Source organism: Nuphar pumila, chromosome 7 (assembly GCF_984573655.1).
Source record: "Nuphar pumila chromosome 7, dmNupPumi1.hap1.1, whole genome shotgun sequence".
NCBI classification, from domain to species: domain Eukaryota; kingdom Viridiplantae; phylum Streptophyta; class Magnoliopsida; order Nymphaeales; family Nymphaeaceae; genus Nuphar; species Nuphar pumila.
The window spans coordinates 8,679,180-8,685,179 of record NC_143255.1 but is presented as its reverse complement, the minus strand read 5'-3'; positions in this window follow the sequence as shown (position 1 = coordinate 8,685,179).

Sequence of the window (6,000 nt, the reverse complement as noted above, 5' to 3'; positions counted from 1 at the left end):
TTCTCCATCCCATATCTTTTAAGAACCTTAAGGATATAGGATTTCTGAGATAGGCTAAGGACACCCTTAGTTTTGTTACGACGGATCTCTATTCCAAGGACATAAGTGGCCTCACCCATGTCTTTCATATCAAAATGAGATGAAAGAAAGTCTTTTGTTTCATGTAAAAGACTCAAATCATTAGTTGCAGGAAGAATATCGTCAACATATAAAACCAAAATTATGAACTTACTCCCACTAGTCTTAATGTAAATACACTGATCAACAATGTTTTCAGTGAATCCAAAGTTCATTATTACCTGATTGAACTTCTTATACCACTGGCGGGAGGCCTATTTAAGTCCATAAATTGACTTATTCAATTTGCAAACTAAGTTATTCGAGTCATCTATACTGAAACCAGGAGGTTGTTGCATGTATACCTCCTCATCCAGACCCCCATTCAGGAAGGCAGTTTTCACATCCATCTGATGCAGCTCTAAATCAAAATGATCTACGAGGGCCATGATTATTCTCAATGATTCTTTAGTTGAGACAGGAGAAAAAGTCTCATTATAATCAATGCCCTCTATCTGTGTGAAACCTTTTGCAACAAGCTTAGCCTTGTACCTCTCCACATGACCTTTAGAGTTTGTTTTGGTTTTGTAAACCCATTTACAACCAACAGGTCTAACTCCATCAGGTCGAGGTACAAGATCCCACACTTGGTTCTTTGCCATAGAGTCAAGCTCTTCTTTCATGACATTGATCCAATGTGTTGATCTTTCACTTTCAATGGCTTCTGCAAATGTGAAGAGATCTTCATCAATGTCTATGAAATCATTTGACTCTTGTAAATACACTACATAGTCCGGATGGATAATAAATTTCTTAATTCTTGTGGACCTCCATACATGTGCTACAGGGGGTTCAAAATGAGCCTCTGTATCCTGTTGTTGTTGTATATCCTCATCAACAACCGAATCTAGTTGAGATTGATGTTCATTGACTGGACTTTCTCTTACATTACTCGAAGGAACAATGATAGAGAAAATCGGGTCATTATCCTCAGCAGGTGTAGAACCTGAATCCTGCATTTCCTCAAAATCAATATTTTGAGATGCATCTATCCCAACAGAACCATTTTCAAGAAATCTTGCTTTATCTGTTTCCACTATCTGTGGTGTATGAGATGGACAATAAAACCTAAAGCCTTTTTCTGGATAACCAATGAAGAAACCCCTAGTTGTTCTAGGATCAAAAGCTTTTATATGTGGGTTATACAATTTAGCTTATGTTGGACATCCCCATATGTGCATATATGATAAAGAAGGTTTTCTACCTGTCCATAACTCGTAAGGAGTCTTTTGAACAACCTTCGTAGGAACCTTATTCAGAATATGCACTGCAGTCCTAAGAGCTTCACCCCACAAGGTCAAAGGAAGGTTTGAGTGATTCAACATCGCTCGAACAATTTCTTTAAGCGTACGGTTTCTCCTTTCAGCTACACCATTCTAGTAAGCACTATCAGGCATGGTATACTAAGGTACAATGCCTTCCTCTTTTAGAAACTGCGCTAATGGACCTTCCTTTTGTCCCATCTCAATGAAACGACCATAATATTCACCACCTCTATCTGACCTGACAACCTTAATAACTTCACTTGTTTGTTTCTCTACTTCTTTCTTGATGTCCTTAAAAACCTCAAAGACTTCAGATTTTTCAGATAATAAGTAGAGATACATATACCGTGAGTAATCGTCTATAAAGGTGACAAAATATTTTTCACCTGTATAACACGGTGAAAAAGGGCCGCAGACATCCGTATGCACTATTTCTAACTTTTCATTGCTGCGTTTGGCATCTTTCTTATATGTGTTAGACTGCTTAGCCTTTATGCAATCAACACATGGCTCTATATTCGTAAAATCAAGGGATCCAAGAATTCCTTCTTTCACGAGTCTTTGGACTCTCTCTTTCGAGATATGTCCTAATCTTCGATGCCAAAGCAAATATGATTGATCATCCTTTAGACCACGTTTATTGCCAATCATTGTGTTCTCAATGGAGTGAGATTCTTGAATTTGGAGTTTGGTTCTTAATCGATACAAACCATCACACATATATGCAGAACCTATATTCATTGAATTTTTTATAATAATAAGTTCAGATTTTTCAAATTTAAATACAAAGTCAAACTTATCAAGTTTTGAAATTGAAATTAGGTAACGACTATAAGATGAAACATAAAAAGTATCGACCAAATCCAATATAAATCCCGACTCCAACACAATTCTGCAGGTCCCAACGCTCTTGACATGCGAACGCATCTTATTTCCTGAGAAGATGCTTCTTTCATGCTCCGTTGGTTCCCTTTTGTTCAGAAATGCCTGCAAAGAGTTGGCAATGTGCACCGTGGCACCAGAATCAATCCACCAACTATGCAATTGAACATGAATTAGATTGCACTCATGAGAAACGAATGACCTATTACCTTTATTTTCGAGCCACTTTTTGAACTTCAAACAGTCCACCTTCTTATGCCCTTTCTTTTTGCAGAAGAAATACTTTATAGAAGGGCCTCCTGACTGGGATTTAGCTTTTGCCTGAGAGTCTGAACTCTCCCCAGTGGCTTTCTTCTGATTCTTCTTTTTGAAGGAGCTTTTCTTTGGCCTCGACCTCTGTTTATCCTTATGAGAGGCCATATGTGCACTTGACACCCTCTCACCCTTCAATCTCTCATCTTCCTCAACACACTTACTCAAGAGGTCATTAAAAGCCCACTCATCATTATGTGTGTTGTAGAAGATTTTAAAGGGTCCATACTCAGTAGGTAACGAGGTTAAGATCAGATGTACTAAAAAGGAGTCAGAAATAGCGAACTTCATGTCATTCAGTTGAGTCGCAATATTCCTCATTTTCAAAATGTGCTGTCGGATGTGACTGTCACCACCAACATATTTCATAGACACTAATTTGGACATGAGCGTACTGGCCCTTGCCTTATCAGAAGTGACGAACTGAGCCTCAATGACTCCCAGAAATTCCTTAACCGTTCTACAATGAGGAATGACGCCTCGAATATTCTTAGCCACCCGAGATTGCAAAAGCAACAGGCTAAGTTTGTTCGAGCGCCCCCACTTCTCAGAGGCAACCTTCTGATCGGCTGTGCTCTGCTCTGTAAGAGCGGGAGGTTCGTCAATTCTAAGGGCTAGATCTAAATCCATATAACCCAAAGTGAATAATACAATTTCTTTCCAATCAGAAAAATTCGATCCGTCTAAGATAGGGATACTACTTGAACCGTCGATATGGAAGGAACCTGATAAATCAAGGAACGAAAACGGAAAGACATTACTATTATTGCTCAGACGAGACTCGTGTTGAAAAGGTAAAAGTGAGACCCTTTAATTTCACCTTTTCTGAGATAAGCATAGTTGAACCATTATCGTTTCACTTTGGTGAAAACGATAATACTCATAATTGCTCTGTCTCTTCAATTCTCAAGGAATTGACTTCAGTTGGTGAAACTAGTAGATCATGAATCCAGAGGCAATTCAGCACTGTACCTTTGGGTACAAACATGCTTTATGGGCTGAAATACACAGCTACTATCACACCCTGTGTAAATTTGGAACACAACGACCTACCTTTGGGTAGAATCGATGTTTCATAAATTCACACACAATCATAATTATGAATCTTAATACAGTCCAAAGAATCCTTAATTAACACGATTCAGATCACTTTGGTGATTACATGAATCGGTCAATCAAAATCTTTTACCGAAAATCCTATTCGTATTATGGAGCACGCCCATGCACACATTTTAATACATGTATATTCATGACATAATATGAGTTCATACTTCAACAAAAATGCATAAACTAATTGTCATAAATTTAGTTACAATTCATGCTTAAAATCATCATGCATAACTTAACCAATGCTAAATACATGAATTAACATGCATAAGTCATGCATTATTCAAAATAAATACTTTATAAAGCATGAAAAAATAACAAAAGCATGCTCATATGGGTAAAACCCAGGGTCCACAAGTTTGAACCGGTCTAAAAACACTCTGAACCGGTCTGAAACCACCCCGCACCGGTCATCTATAGGTCTGAACCGATTCTTAACCTTATAAACCGATACTTAATATGAACAAAAGTTCATAAAACCCTATAATTGTATGCCAAAATCCCTGTATTTCTTTATATTTATGAAAACAGAGTCTCAACATCTCGGAACCGGTGAAAAACTAGAAAGAACCGGTCAAAAACGGCTCTGAACCGATTCCGGAAGGGGTCAGATCAGGTTCCTGATCCGATTCAGTCTCAATAGTGTTTGGATCCTGCTTTACATGGATCCGATCCGGTTTAAATGGGATCCGGGTCAGACCTGACCCTTACTTAATACGGATCAGACCCGGCCCGAACAGAACCCAGGTTAGACCCGGTCCGAAACATGCCCGAATCGAACCCGGTCCAAAACAGACCCCGGGTATGACCCGGTCCAAACCGGATACCGGGTTCGACCCGGTCCAAACCGGATCCGGGTACGACCCGGTCCTTCATGGACCCGGGTTCGACCCGGTCCGAAACGGACCCCGGGTACGACCCGGTCCAAACCGGACCCGGGTTTGACCCGGTCCGAAACGGACCCCGGGTTCGACCCGGTCCAAACCGGACCTGGGTTTGACCCGGTTCGAAACGGACCCCGGGTACGACCCGGTCCAAACCGGACCCGGGTTTGACCCGATCCGAAACGGACCCCGGGTTCGACCCGGTCCAAACCAAACCCGGGTTTGACCCGGTCTGAAACGGACCCCGGGTTCGACCCGGTCCAAACCGGACCCGGGTACGACCCGGTCCTTCATGGACCCGGGTACGACCCGGTCCTTCATGGACCCGGGTACGACCCGATCCGAAACGGACCCCAGGTACGACCCGGTCCAAACCGGACTCGGGTTTGACCCGGTCCGAAACGGACCCATGGTTCGACCCGGCTCTTAATGGGTCCGGATCGGACCCGTTCCAAAAGCAGACCCGGGTTAGACCCGGTCCTAAATGGACCCAGGTCAAACCTGATCCGAGAGAAAGACCCGATCCTTTCCGGATCAGACCCAGACCTGGTACCTTTATGGGTCCGGGTCAGATCCAAAAAGTGAAAAAGCAGACCCGATCCACCCAAAAGGGTTTGGATCGGGTCTGTCATCGGGTCTCCTCGCTGAACCCGATCCGGTCTCTATATAAAACAAATAAACAAAAACCCGATGGTTTTTGTTTCATTTTTAGGGAAACCGAAAAGGGGGTTTCCGCCCTTTTCGGTTCCATGGCGACCCACGTCGCCGTCACGGCGACTGAGCACGATGGCCGGCGACCTGCGTCACCCCACGGTGACGCCGGTCTGGCGACAATCTAAGAGATGTTGGGCGATACCTTGTGAAAACAATATAGACAGGGAGCGTACCTGAATTTGCCATTGTTCGTGTAGGAAGTTCGGCGTTCTCCTCAGCCGGTCGACGCCCACAATGAGCCCAGGCCTTAGGTCGATGGTGAGCAGGACCCTTTCCGCAGCGTCCGAATGCGGAACAGTATTTTGGCAGAGAAATGCTCTGAATTCTCATCATCTTCGTGGCCTCCTAACCCTTTATATAATGGGGAAATAAGGCAGTTACGTGAATGTGGTCTTTCCACATTCACGTAACTCCCACCCACTAACCCCACTATTTGGCCACTAATGTGACCCACTAGAAGGTGTCAAACCAGGTCAGACTGTGGGTTGGACCCGTAACCAAAAATGTCCAACAAGAGATTGATGGTGACAAGAGAAGAGGGAAGCGGAGGAAGAGACTCGAGCCTAGAGCGGCCATGCAAGGTAAGATGTTGTAATTGAAAAAAATCACTAATAAAATCCAGATGGAGTTCCTCAAAGGCTCTAGAAGATGGCGCAGAAAGGAAATCAACGACTAGCACCATCAAAAATTTCAAACATCCAATGGAATCTAGAAATTGT